Raw genomic sequence first — 14,237 nt, 5'->3', positions numbered from 1 at the left:
TTTGTTAATTCTTGACTTCTGAAGGCAATGGTGTTACTGCAGTTTATTTGACTTCCCCTGTTTTCAGATGTTTGTTTGCAAAACCATGCACCCATTTTCTTTCTCTTGACAATTACGCGCCATTTCGTCAACCTATCACATAAATTCCCAATAAAATATATTGGAGCATGTAATAAATTTTAAGAATTTATGAATGCTATTTCAAACCACTGTATGCACATGCAGCCAGCAGTTAAAAGTCCAGATTGCCCTACTCAGACAAAATTTATGCACCTTGCAGTTAAATAAATGAAGTGACGTAACTTTCTTGACTCTTCTAGAGAAATTGCTAAAAAATTGCCTGTAATGGCTAAAACACAATGGCAGCATTGAGTTCTTGTTATTGATGGTTTTAATTTACTTCCATGTGAAAGGCATTATTTAAAATGCGTTGTGTTACATGATTTTAAAAGTAAAAAGCACAGAAACGGACTTCTTCAGAGGCAATAAACTTAATGGAAAAACAAATATTAATTATGTTTGATTTGTGCATTTACCAAATATTTCAGTTTTTACCTCATAAAACTTAATTAGATCAATTTATTCAAATTTTAAACCGGCTTAGTTGGTTGGTGGCTGAATCCCATCCAAGCCCTCTGAATGGGCTGCCTGACAATAACAGAACCATCACACAAAACATCTGAACTCCACTTACTAAAATGGGAAAAGGTTTCAATACAAGCTTGACTGAAACATATTATTCACAAGAGATTCGACTGGTTGTTCCTAAGGACACTAATAATTGAGGTCTCAAGAGCAATTCATTATTCACTGTGGAAATGAGTAAACCATGTATGTAATGAGGCAGATGAAGTAATATAAAGGTCTTTTAACTCCAGGCCTTCCTTATCTTTTCTCTCCCTCTCTTTCTCTGTCTCTTCTCCATCCTCGTCTCTCGATTGCCCAATCACGCTCTTTGTGAACCTCTTAACCCCCCAGAGAAAGGGGAAAAAGGCTGGAATATTAGGTTTCTGTTGCTAATGGGACACGTTTAAGAGGAGCCATCAGAAAATGACTTTTCATCATTTGTTTTCAGTGGCGCATCATGGACATCTTCAATTTCACTTTTTTTCCCCTGTTTTTTCATGTCTCCATTAATTTCCTGGCTCTGTTGCAGCGACAGTCATAGCCGGAGGCACAACTGTCAAAAGTTGTAGGGCAATCCGTCCTGCTCCTGAGATTAGCATATAACCAAAATGCCTGAAGGAAGTTTAATCAAATTTGTCTCAAAACCTCAAGTTGGTCTTGGAAATTAACTCATTTAAATATAGTGGTCAGAGGTAAAAAGTCATTTGAAAAGAAAGAAAAATGAACAGACTTTCACCTGTCTTGAAAGTGTTGAGAATAAATAATTCTGTGTTTTCCTTTTAGCTAGTTGCTAAGCTAAACCTAAAAGGAAATGACATATTAGGAAATGCAAATGAGAGCTATGTGTTGGAGGAAATGACACACTAGGGAACGCCCTCTTTAGGGCGTGGCTTAGATGAAGACTAACAAAGGAGATCACAAACTCTTCTTGCAACTTTGTCCTGCTAACTCCTAAAGGTGGCATGAGAAATGGACCAGCTGTATTTTGGTGTTAATAAATGGATTTCCTGAATTCAACTCACTGACTCTTCTTCAACCTCATACATCAAGAACTCATCATGGAGAACGGATAAATTCTCCACAAAAGACAAAAGGAAAATAACTTGCGAGCTACTATGATGCATCTTTATAGATTTCATTTGGTTTAGCTTTTTTGACGCATCAAAATGTTTGAGATCTTCAAGCAAATTTCAATATCAAAGTTAACTTGAATAACTACAGACTGTATTTTTAAATGATTATTTCATATATAAACATAAAGAGTAATATACATGAGCCTTGCCTCATACCTATAAATGCACTTATATAGCATTTTATGAAGTCTCGAGGACCTGAAAGTTTCACACTACAGTTAGTCATTCACCAATTCGCGCACACGCTGATGGGGATAAGATACTGGATAGTAGCTACAGCTACAATCTGAAAGAATTGAAGTTGCCATGCAGCAGCGGCACCACCAGCAGGGGAGGTGGGGGGAGTATCTAACCCTAGGACACAACGACAGAGCGCGGATCAAGCCGCTCCACATGTCGCCACTATCATCCCACAAGTTTAGTCGAGACAGTACCTGTGTCTTAATCCAGACGGTGCTTACAAAGCCAACTAATTGTTTTCCCCCAATTGTTCCTGATGGGTTGAAGATATAATCACTGAGCACAGTTAAACTGCAAACCATGAGATAACTTCATAATTATTGTTTACAGAAGGCAGCCGGAAAGATTTGAGACAAGAGGGCATGTGGCAGAAGTCCCCAGTGCCACAGCATATGGTCAGATGTTCAAATGAGCTATCCACAAAGCTTTCATATCCACTCCTTTCCCTCTGTAACTACATTATGGCAATAACAAGATAATGTTGTTATGTTTGAGAATGAATAAAGTCATTTTTACTCCGACCTCCTTTGTGTCCGCCAATAAAGAGGAGAGATCCGATCTCAGTCGTGCAGAGTGACGCTCATCATAAAAGAGAAAATTCGATGTGGAGCTTTTAGCAATCAAGGGAATCAAAATTCGGTGTAAAGAAAGGTGACAAGAATTATGTGAGGATTTTAGAAATATTTTAGGGATATTTTTCAAACCAGCAAGTAGAGCTAGAAAAGAATATACATCCGAGTCATATAACCACAGTTCCTTACAGAAGACTAAAAGCATATTACAGAAAATTACTTTAAATAATCATTTATCAAAGGAAGTACAGAAATCCCTGGGTTGGATATGAATTGAGCATGAATGGCATAAAATGACGAATTGGACACAGCTGCCTTCCCCCTCAGAAAAAATCTGATGTGAAACGATCAAAAACCACAAAAGTAAAAAAAAAAAAAAAAAGGCAAAGTGAGAAGAGGACCAGCAGCCACCTTTTAGGCAGACCGAGAACATTTGAGAAAGTTTGAATTTTCTTTAAAATAAAGTTAAGCTGCGTGCTGTAGTGCATATGCCTAGATCACATGTTTAAGGCATGTACATAACATGTGGAAGCATGTGGAAAAAGGATAATAGAATAAGAGAAGAGATGTATGCGTAATAAAAAGGGAAAGATCAGATTTCACGATGAGGAACATGATTAGTTAGATTTGAAATGTAAGTTAGAAGAAGCAAACATCATTTCTCCCAAATTTATGACTAATGTAAAATATCTTGGATGTGAATTACATTCAACACATCAGTTGTTAGGAAAATGCTAGGAAAAAGTTCATTTCTAGCTGAATTATTTTAACAAACATCTTATTTTGTAGTTTTTCTGTAAAAGCTGTGCATTTTCCCCCCATTAAAACTGAGTGAAGTGAACAAGTGATTATTTAAAAAACACTCCAAAATAATCTGCTGCTGATGAAAACAGGTTTAAAGTTACTTTAATATGTAAAATTCCAGTAAAACCCTGATAAGGCACCTTGGTGATGCGCTATCTCTCTGTTGGTATCTGCTTTATGTCATTATCCTACTCTCTGGTTGGCTGCCTTCAAAGCATCAATGTGACATATTTTGTGATTATTCATCACTGATTTAGAGACCTTTGGAAAATCCTTGGTTCATTTGAGCTTTTCTACAGAAAAGTTTTACATTTTTATCTCGCAGCCACAGGAACTTCTTCTCTCACTGAACTTGATAATCCCTCTTGACAAGCCTGCTGCCACTGTGGTAATACGAGTTACCACGGGCTGATGAATGTCGTTGGTGCTTGCTTGTCCTTCATCCTCAACCACTGAAATTCCTCTTCTTTACCTATTTTATCAATGGCAGCCAAATTACTGGGCCAAACGGCGTACTGCAATGACTTTTCTGATGCTTGGTGTTGCTGACATGACGTCAAGATCGAGACTCCTCTTTGATTTTCTTTATAGTTACTAACAGAAAAAATGTGCTTAGTCTTGTCTTTGCTCTAAATGTGGCTAAAGATGGAGGACATAAACAGTGGTTGATTTTTATTTCAATAATGTACTCATCAAAACATTTGAAATGAGGTTATATTTGCATTTACTTTAACTTAGCCACCTGACACAAAACCCTTTATGGTTTCAGTGCCAAAGGTTTTGGCCACAATATGCTCTTAAAATATTACGATTTTGGTCATAATGTGCTTTTAAAATGAGTGTTGGTGTGTATATTGGCAAAATGTTATTGAAGTTCATTTATAAAGGAAAGTGGCCCACAACTTTTGGGAGTAGTGTGCAACTTCTTGTATGATATATTAAGTCATTCATGTCTAAAGTGGGGAAATATGACACATTTCTCAGTTTTCATCTGACTTGTAGATTAATTAATTACACATCTATCAACAAAACCGTCTGAATTGTCTCAACTCAAAAATTGCTGTTGTCACTGTACTGTAGATTTATCTAATACATTTTGAAAAGGAAAAAAAGAGTAGTAGGCATTGTCCTCCACAGCAATAAAAGAAGCCAATTACAGATATTTGCGTTTATAATTTCAGAAATTGAAAAATTCTCCAGTTTTCACAATGTGCCTTCTTTCTGTTTTTGGAACTGAAGAAACTGCTAATTGGCTAAATTAGGATTTATTGTGCTATGGTGGTTGCTACTGTCTTACAAGACGGTTGTTAGTTCAAACATTATTTTATTTGAAATTTGCCTGTGTTCCTCCTTAAATGTGTACCTTTTTATACCAGCTACTCAGACTCCCACAAATTGGGAAGAAAATACACATTAAGTAATTTGGGCATTCTTAAACTACCTTTGTGGGTGTTTTAGTACCACCAGCTGGTGTTTATCAAGTTGGAAACAAAGTCCACAAATCCCATTTGCAGCAGCACTCATAAATGCTGTCAAATGGTTAGGAACACCAGGCAGACTGGCTACATTAAAAGATCTGTTTACAGGAGGCCAAGACAAAAACGGAGAATCTGCAGAGGATGTGTCTTCACATACATAAATAATTGCTTTCAACAATGTAATCAGCATCACATCAATTTTCTCCCTTGACATTTTGTGCAAAACGCAACTACTTCAGATTTTTCTAAGCAATTAGTGTGTAGGGACTTTTCAAATAGGGATTCTATAATGTCGTGTTTCAGAATAAAAATGGACAAATCAAAGTTTGTGGGCAAAAACTCTGAATTTGATTTTGGCTGCTCTCAAGAAAGACACGTAAAACATAAATGTATTAAAAAAGCGAAAGTTACAAGAAAGTAGCTACTCGCCTGAAACTGTTGATATCCAGTCAGATCAATAATAAGCAAAGATTAAAATAACTAGCACCATGACTGACGAGCCTGAATGAGGGCCCAGGGTGATGTCTTGATCATGCATGTTGAGGACGATGGAGGTGCACACAAAAATCTCCAGACTTCCCTGATTAACAACTTCATCAGAGAGTGACATGCTGGACTCGGGACGCCTTCCTAATAACTGATTTTAAGACTCTTTTGTTTTCTGCCAGGATTACCAGAAATAATGAAGGATACTAAGGAAAATGGAAATACAAATGGGAGTGGGAATCACCTAATGACTACCCTGTCAATGACTTGGGACTTGCGTTGTGCTATTCAAACTTTCTCACCAGTTTTGGCCAGCATCGAGGTATGAAACAGGTTTATACAAGCAGGTGCTTGCCAACCATCGGTATATACTGCAAGATGATTTATACAAGGTGCCCTGTATCCTTAAATATAATTTAACTCCCCCACCCTGCAAAAGAATGATTACATACTTCCACTAATATGTAAAAGTTTCTGTGTGAAAGCTGAATTGAACATGAGCAGCCTTCAATCTACACATGTATTATTTATGAGACTGGAGGGCTTTGGAGCTCATTACAGTCTAATGGAGACTTGGCCAGGTCCCCATAAACCCCCCTCAAGTTGGGGAAACGTGTCCCTCACCATATTGGCCTGGATGTCACAACTCCATCTGGAGCCATTTTTATGGCAGCCATTTTGTATCCCACCTGGCAAAATTTCACCAATTTTACTTGGGTGGTGGGGAGAATTCATGAGACGTGGGCTCGTGCCGAAGAATTGTGTTCAGGAGCTTCACAAGTGGAATCAAAAGGAGGTTTTTGTCTCTATAATCTCTGTCATCCATCTTTTAAACTATTCTCACTCTTTCCCTGAGAAGCAGCATAGGTCTTAAACAAAATATCTTCCTCTTCTTTATTGTTCCATTACTTTCTCCCTCCCCCCCATCCAACCAGAAATATATCAGTCCTCTCCAGTACTTTACTTTCTTTCTCCCTCCCTCCTTCTGCATATGCTGTGAATCAGAATAGCATTCCACTGGGAGCAGCTCTGAATATTATCTTAAATTTTTCATTCCTCATCTCGGCTGCTAGTTTTACTCTCAATTTGTTGCCCAGAGCCAAACAGCAACATGGGATTCAGAAAACGTGCAGACACCACAGAAAATGCGATTAAGGAGTATCCATCTCTCTTTCCAGCCATTTTTTTCTTTTTTTTTTCTTTTCTCCTCACGATTCCAAAACAACTTGGGAATCATGAAACGTGCTCACACCTCAGACCAGAGAACTCCTTTCTTCCCATCTCGTATCCCGTTTCTCCCTCCCCGTTTCTTCGCCTTCGTTTCGTCGCTTTTTATTTCATTTTCTTCTCACCAAACTGGCGTTGTGTTATCACTCCTTCTCTCCCCAGCTCAATGTCTCTCTTTTCTCCGCCTTTCTCCCTGTCTTTATTTCACTCCCTTATGCTCAGAGGTAATTCTCTCCCTCCTCTCTGGAGCTTTATTCATCATCATCATCCTTTTTTTTTCTCTCCCGCACGCACACACACGCACACACACACACACACACACATATAGTGCACTCTTTCTATTGACATGCACAAACCCAGTCTGCATATCGGTGTCACTCCTCTGACCAATAGAGAGGATGATGATAGCGTTGGGTGGCTGGTAAGAAAATAAAAGAATGGAGATAATGATGAAAGGGAGGAAGGCAGGATATACACAGAGGGGATATTTGAGGTTTCATACAAAAACCTCAGGTTAGAATTGCAAGTAAAGTTTAGTCTGTCAAAGTTTCTGCAACTGTTAAAGCTGATTTTAGGAGACATGGACTGGCCAGGCATTCTCAATGGAAGCATTATGTACTTGAGATCATCACTTAGCGGATAGAAAAACTCTAAACACAGATGTTAAATGGTCTGTTATTCAGCGATACACAAAAATGACACCAACGTCTATCCTTTCAGAGTTTTACTGTAATTAAAACTCCATAAATTGTTTAAGAGGAGAAAAGAAAAGACTGAAAACTTAAGTAAGTGTTCACCCTCCTTAGCTAATACGTTTTTGATGCACATTTTAGTTTTAATAAAGGGCTCCGGTTTAGTAGTGCTCTAAATCAGAGCACTACTTGATTTAGAAATATTCAACTATTATTATTTTTTTATTTTTGGGGAAAATTGATTCAGTCTGGGATCTGGTGGAAATTTAATCTTCTTATAGAGATCACACAGCGAACACTATACGTTCCCAGCATAAAACATGGTGGTGACAGCTTCTTCCTGTGGAGGTGACTTATCTATAGGGAGAGTAAATTTGTTCATAGTTGATGAGACAAAATAACTAAATATAGAGCAATCCTTCAGGGTGACCTTCTAGTGGAGGTTCATCTTCCAACAGGACAGTTTAAACTAATAGCCAAAGCCACAATGAATAATTTCGATCAGTTTGTTTGTGTGTTAGAAAGCCACTTGCAAATATAAAGGTGGGAAAATGGATGTTCAGATATTCTACATCCTCTCTGATGGAACTAAAGTCTTTCTGTAAAAGAAGAAATTGTAAAATTGTCAGTTTCTAGACGGTCAAAACTTTAGACATACCATGTAAGATTTGCAGATGTATTTCCAGGGAGGAAATAAACCCAACTACTTAATTTTGGGTTTCCCCCCACTCAACAACTCTGCACTGCTTCGTTTTGGTCTGTCACATAAAACATAGAGACAACTGGTACAATCTCTTCTTAAACAAGATGCATTTTATTTATTTATTAAAAATTAGAGAAAATTCAGCAGTAAAGTTGCAAAAAAAATAACACATTTCCAGCACCGCACTGTAAGTGTGCCATTCCGTTACTTTATTTTTAATTTGAATTATTTATTTTGATAGACATTTAAAGATATCCGCCTAGTAATTATATTTTTGCACCGTTAAAAAGCATTTCAAAAAGGATATCTACAACTACAAAAGGTTGAGAGAGAAATAAGTCTGACATGGCAAACAAAAAGGCTGCAAGAAACAAAAGAGTGGATGGAGTTTGATGGGGAGGGTTTGGCTGATGGAGATGACATGAACAACAAACCCCCTCTAAATTAGTAAAATATGGTTCAGTCAGAGAGAAAAAAAAACACTAAAGCAGAGAGCAAGCCACTTAAAAGAGATCTGAGAAATTACTTTGTTTCTTGTTCTTCAAGTCAAACACCAAAGCACTAATTTTGAAGATTTAGCACTCATGGTAAGGCCATCTCATTAGCATTACAACGAAAGAGGCTATTAAGGTGTCAAAATGTTATCAGCCGACGTCTTGAGCATTTTGATAAAAATGAAAATGAGGGGAAAAACTGACTATTTTGTCGATGAATGTCTTAAGAACGAATTTTTATCACCGCCCCCCATTTATACATATTTGTTTTTAAGTTGCAAATGTTTGCAGCATGTGTAAATTGGGAACAAAGGCTGCGATTAATTAAAATGATCAGGGAAGAAAGGCAGGAAAATATGCGTCTCAGCAGGAAAGTTCCAGTGACGAGTAAAATTAGTTATTCGGCTCTAAAATTGTTCGGCTTTAACATTCACAAACATTAACAAATAAAGAGTTCTTTGATTCAGATGTTTGGGGAAAAAAAAAGAGTAAGGGCAGGAAATCCAAATGACACACACATGCTAGTTAAACCAGGCTGTTTGCTTGTTCTGCATGAATCATGTGCGTTCTTTGATATATGTTTTCCTCTTCTCTCCTGATTCCTGTGATCAATCAATCCATTTGTCTTGTTAATAAACTTTTCCGACGGAGCTATAAAAAAATTTTTTTATTCATATATGCATGAGCACTAAGATAAACAAGAGTAATGCACATAATTACCAAATGAAAAGTGTGTTTCACACGGCTTTCTAATGTGATAAAAAAAAAAGAAAGACGAGGCCAAGACTGATTCACATCAACAAGGAAGAAGAAGGATGAGAATGGAGTGCGTACACTGAGCGCATTGAAGACGGATGATAAATGAACATCATGTGTCGTCATAGACAGCTTACCCATATGACATTAGCTAAGATGATGGATGAGGGAGGTTTGCAGACAAAAAGCCCGTCTCTGTGCGTCTCCATATGTTTGCGATAAACTGACAACTTTCTGTGTTTGAGAACTTCTCAATATGTTTGCTTTCTGTTTGTGTTTAATTGACAGAATTAGGTTTGGCACCCCGTTTCCAGCTCATGTTGTTTGTTAACAGAAACAAGTGGATGGATAAATGATTGCTGTGAACCGGTACAACACGAATAAACTGAACTGAGTAACTTGTGGAGATCAGGTTAATTAAATTGGATTGCGAGAGCTGACGGTTTATAGGATTGAAAGTACTACTTGAAAATTACAATCTTTAAGCAGGTGTGAAGCATGTTTTCCATTAAAATGTTTTTAAGGGTTATGTTCTAACCTTAAATGTCTTGTTTTCATTAGACGTCAGCATAAAATCATTGCAAATAACATAAATAAAGGGAAATAATCAATGGAAGGTGTTTTCCTTCATAGATTGAGTTACTGGAATGATAGTTGAATTCATTGAATGGATCTGTATTTCTCTGACTTGCAAAACTATTTAGGATTTTATGTGACAGATCCACAAAAAATAGTGAATGACTTAAAAATACAAGACAGGCATAATTGAAAAGTGGTGAATGTATTTATCTTTAGCTCTATACATTTGTATTTACAGGTGCAAGTCTTTTGGGCGTTGTCTCTCCCACCTTTATACATCTAGAGATTAAAAATTGGGCCAAATTATTCTTTTCACAGTAGTCAATCAAAGTGGACGGAGTCTATCGGTGGACAGTGATTTTGATGCCATCAGATTCTCAGTTGGATTTAGCTCCAGACTTTGACTGGGCCTTTTATAGAACTGGATCTGAACCAAGGGTTGTTGCTTCACCTCCACCCTCTACAGCTCTCTCAGATAAGAAGGTGATGATGGATTGGATGCATGGATGGATGAGTAGATTGGATGTTAGCAATGAAGTTACCTACTTGCATAATAGTGACTGAGGGAGCTCCATGGAGAAAGACCCTCGGCTGGGATTAGTACCTTCTCACTGTAAGTCGATAGTTGTACAAACTATGCCACTGTGCAGTCCGCTGCTTATTCCCCTGATGAAAATAAAAGAAAATGCACTTTTCCATGAAATACAATTTGCTGTTTCGCCAACGGTTCTTCTGGGGAAAATATGGCTTCACCCGTCTAAACTGGCACTGCTTGTGTCAATAAATATGGTTCAAATTGCCAAGAAAAACACATGTCAAGTCTCACTTAGAGAACATTTTTGAAAACCTAATTAAGCTGCTCATAAGCACGGCTTACAGTAAAGTGTTTAAGAAAAAAAGAAGCAAAAACAGAATGGATGGCAAGACTCGATCCCACAGAAATGGCTTTGATAGCAACGTGCAAAAGTAGACACTGGTGGCGTGTAGACAGTTGGCACCATGAGACAGACACAGAAAAACAGCGACACATCCACACACACACACACACACAGAGAGAGAGAGAGACATTGTGGTTTTTCTTCTCATGGATATATAATCAGTTTAAGGAGGAAGTTTTTCCCCTCAGTTCTGCTTTGATGCACAATCAGATTTCGACCCGCACTGTAATTCCCTGTCTCTCTTTCCCTCTGCCTCGCTCTCTGTCTGTCCCCTCTAATAGTCTCCCTCAATGGTGTTTGATGTGGTGGCACCCTGGCATTGTTCTTGCTATTGTGCCAGAATGGGAAGAGGGAAAAAAAAGAAAAGAAGGAGGGACAGGGGACGGGACAGAGATAGATGAAGGGATGGTATTGCTGCATTGATGTGGCATGGAGGCCCCAGTAAAAGTTGAAAAAAATCTGGATATAATTGACAGCTGTGCTGGTAAGATCTGGGATTCCCATCAGAGTGTGGAGGAATGTTCTGCAATGTTCCGGATTGACCTCTAAGTACTCACTGGAAGGGCCAGCAGGCAGCGGTACTCGTGTATCATCATCCCAAATACCAAATGGCAATGTTTTCAATTACTCCGCCTGCCCTTGTTTATCTGCCTTTATACCGTCCTTATCTTTCCTTTTGTGTGCATGTGTGTGTCTCTGTGTGCGATAAGTGTCTCTCTCTCTTCCCTTGAGAATGTGTTTTCATTTCTGTGTCTTGCACCAGTTTGCCGGTGACAATTTTACCCCAAAGTTCGGGCTAATGTTGATTTATAGATGTTATCCAACATAAAACATCATTAGGGAGGCATCTGAATTTTCTCAAATTTATTATGCTTGACAGCGAGCGCTTTTGAAGGATGGGGAAAAAACAAAACAAAAACACAGATCTTGTGTAAAAAGATGAACATTGCTGTCTGTTGTCATTGTTATTGACCCAGTTTTCTTTACAACATCACTTCATTTCATGGAGTTTTGTTGGCATTCATTATTCATAGCTAAAGTCCAACTACAACACATCGATCCAGTTGAGGTTCAGACTTTGACTGGGCCATTGTAACACCGTAATTCACTGATCTTGCTGTAGCTTTGCTGATGTGTTGGGGGTCGTTTTCTTCATGATGCTTTAATTTACTTTGTACTTAAAATAGCAGTTTCAAATGACAAAAAATATTTTCATTTTTGAATGAAATGCAAAATTTTGATAAGAATGTAACATTTTTATATGTTGTAAATTGTCAAAATGCAATTTAGAACAAGCTATGCATGTTCAGATTTATACTTTACATAATTTGGTGACATTGAGTTCTTGCATCAAACCTTTAAAGTCAAGGTCAGCAAATTATGTAAAAGTTTGGTTGACTTTATTATTGGTGAAATGAGAAATACCCTTAAAGAATTACTGATAAAATAAAAAAATATATTATTTTGCTTTACAATTTAAATTCACAACATTCTTTAAGTTTATCTTAAACTTAGAGGTTTGTTGAAGTCATTATCAAATCTATGCATTTCACCACCTTCTTATTTTATCTGGAGCCTTCTGATATTTGCAAAAGTGACCTTTGTGTAGTTTGTTGTGCGCTCTTCTTCTCCCTGAGAAAGTGCTGAAAAAGTTAAAAATGTCACCTGTACTTGTGAGGCGCAGCTCCGTGAAATCTCTGCAGTATGCCTGCAAATTCAAAAGAGGAGCCAAAGCATGTGTGAAAAACACAAAGGCAGATCATGAGAGTGTTTCAGAGAAAGGGAAAGAGAAAGAAAGATAGAAGCACGGGCAATGAAACGGTGAGAAAATGAATGAACCAGAAACGAAGGAAAGAGCGAGATGGAGGTGAGAGGAGAGGGACTGAGAGATGATTGATGGAGCCAAAATGCCGATTTCTTGCTTCATCTGATCTGCATTACTCTGCAATCAGCGGCCACACACATGCGGTGACACGCACGTATACGCACACGCTAGCACACGCGCATATCTACGGTGTGCAATCAACACACAGACACACTATCAACATCCTTCTCACATACCTAATCTGCAATCAACACACAGGTTCCTGATCAGCAGCTGTCATCACCAAAGTGCACGCATGTAGACTTCAAACACACAAACATGCACAGAGAACCACACTCGTATATCCACATATACGTCGAGTCTAAGCAGAATGAAATCTGTGCTTGTCGGCTTTGGAGCAGATAGTTTCGGTCATCAGAGAGTTCTGGGCAGATGAACTTAAAAAAGCTAAAAACAACAAAAAAAAAGTAGCAGAATGCAGTCCTGTCTGCATAGTGTGAATGTGTAACCCCGTAGCACCTCCCCGGCATCTTGAACACGTTCTGCGGGGGTTTGTGTTTTTGGACACAGACAACCTTGCCTGCTTTTGTTTCATATTTACTTTAATGATCCCCAGAGGACGTATTTATCTTACTCCTTACCTCCTCAACAGGAAGGTCAAACCTCAGGGTGAGCCGCACAACTGCAACACAAATGCTCCCCTGGAGCTGTGGACTGGAAGACTCCGTTGGAATTGGGAACCGACGGCATCTGCTGGAGTTGATTTAAGAGGAGCTTTGTTGGGGGGGAACCAGGGGAGGCTTAACACTGATGAAGGTGAGAGCAAGTTATCAAGAAATAAAAACCCAAGCACACAAATCTGCTTTTACCCCTGGTGGTAATATCTTAAAATGTCAACGGGCAAATTCCCTTTTCATTGGACAGAATATTTTTCTAAGTTCATCAGAGTTTCTGTGAGCGTCTAATCTGTAATCTATATTTTTTATTTTTTTTTTCCCTGTGGAGTATTAACGTAACTTGACAAAGTGGTCAATTATTCTTGGAGACATTTGTAAAAGGGAGAGATAAGAGAATATGTAATTCAGGTAAGGTACACATGTGTATCCATCTTCATACGTCGCGAAATGGCTTCAACAAAATAAATTATCAAAGAAAAGAACACTTTAAACAACTGGAACTGTGACAAACAAGGCTGGATGTGGACCCAAACTCTCACATTTGGACAACTGCAGCAAAAAGTGGCAACTTGGGGTTTCTAAATTCCCAGAGAAACCATTAGAAGCTCTCACATCAAAGACCAACATTTTTCGTGCCTCTGGCATATTTAGGTTTGTGTTCATTAGAAAATGAGATGGGAATCTCCCAAAAAAAAATATACAACACTGTTTGCAAAATCAATTTTGAACAACTTGAAAGGTTATTCGTATTTTATTAAAAAAAGTAAATGTTGGACATTGTTTAAACCCTTCTAAATAATCAGTACCAAATTGCATGTTTCGACTAGTATTTTGAAGATTTATTTGGTTAGGATACAAGATCTTCTTGCCATCACCCCGATGTTTTGCACTTTCAACAAATTCAGACATCTGGCTGAGCAACTCCAAAGCTTTAATATGACTTCCAATCAGAAGAAACATGGCAGCAAAATTTCAGAAACGCAAAAAATTTGGGCTTCTATGTAAT

General features: G+C 38.1%; 1 protein-coding gene across 2 annotated transcripts in view; it reads left to right on the top strand.

Annotated features, from left to right (window-relative positions):
• Positions 1–14,237, top strand: part of trps1 (trichorhinophalangeal syndrome I) — a 183,355-nt gene that overhangs the window by 16,514 nt on the left and 152,604 nt on the right. The window contains exon 3 of one of the 2 annotated variants that reach the window (XM_008422121.2): positions 13,207–13,370. The exons of the other annotated variant lie outside the window; for it this stretch is intronic. The gene's annotated coding sequence lies outside the window, so the exon portion shown is untranslated. The remainder of the gene's footprint in view (positions 1–13,206; positions 13,371–14,237) is intronic. 2 annotated transcript variants of the gene reach the window in all.

Source organism: Poecilia reticulata, linkage group LG11 (assembly GCF_000633615.1).
Source record: "Poecilia reticulata strain Guanapo linkage group LG11, Guppy_female_1.0+MT, whole genome shotgun sequence".
Classification (NCBI taxonomy): domain Eukaryota; kingdom Metazoa; phylum Chordata; class Actinopteri; order Cyprinodontiformes; family Poeciliidae; genus Poecilia; species Poecilia reticulata.
The sequence above is the reverse complement of the archived record's forward strand: the minus strand, read 5'-3'. Positions and strand labels throughout refer to the sequence as shown.